This window comes from Phaseolus vulgaris, chromosome 1 (assembly GCF_000499845.2).
Source record: "Phaseolus vulgaris cultivar G19833 chromosome 1, P. vulgaris v2.0, whole genome shotgun sequence".
Taxonomy (NCBI): domain Eukaryota; kingdom Viridiplantae; phylum Streptophyta; class Magnoliopsida; order Fabales; family Fabaceae; genus Phaseolus; species Phaseolus vulgaris.
In genome coordinates, this window is record NC_023759.2 from 21,839,809 (window position 1) to 21,840,796 (window position 988).

Here is a 988-nt window from a genome sequence, read left to right on the forward strand (position 1 = left end):
GGCGTCATCCCTCGCCTTCTCCACCTTACCAAGGAAGATCTCCCAATCAGCGGACCTCTGCTCCAGTTTCTTCACCTTGGCGGCGTCAGTTTTTATGAGAGCCTCCAGGTCAGCCACCTTGACGCGATAAGGAACAATCTTGCTCTCTAGTTCAATCTTTTATTGAGCCAGTTGCTGCACCTTATGGCGGAGATCGGTGGCCTCCTTGTGCGCCAACCGGAGCTCGGTGCTCATCGCATCTTCTACTCGGGAGTGTTCAATCTCCGCGAGTGTCAGATTGAAGGACAACTTCTCCACCTCAACCCTCATGGTGTTGTTCTCAGTTCTAAGGTTGAAGAGGTCGTCCTGGAGCTTCCTGGTGGAGCTCTCCACGGCTCTAGTTATGATGGCGGGGATGTCTTCTGCTATCGTCTTCAGCTTGGCAGATAAAGGCTCCCACATCCTCGTGACCTCAAGAGGGAGGTTTGCTGCTTGTAGAGGCGCTGGGTGGGCCTGTTGTTGGTTAATGAGGAGCTGCGTCAGTCTCTTCACAAGCAAAGAGGATGCACAACCGATGAAGAAGCTGCACCGTCGTCACCACCGCGCGTTTTTTCGATGCCGTTTGCTAAGGCGATCATGGAGACGGTGGTCCCTGCGAGCATGGTGGCTATGAAAGCCTCTTTCACCGGCTTGGAGGATCCTGAGGCACATCTCACCGCGTTTCATACACAGATGATGCTGTCAGGGGGCTCAGACGCAGTTTATTGTAAGATGTTTATGAGCACCCTCCACGGAACAGTGCTGGAATGGTTCGCCATCCTGCCTACAGGTCACATTACCAGTTTCCAGCAGTTCTCTAAGCTTTTCGTCGATCAGTACATCGTGAACAAGGCGCCACCTATGGTGTCTTATGACTTGTTCGACGTAAGGCAGCATCAGGGAGAGTCCCTCAGGGACTATCTGAATAGGTTTGGAGCACAGATAGTCCGCTTGCCTGGCAAGGACGAGG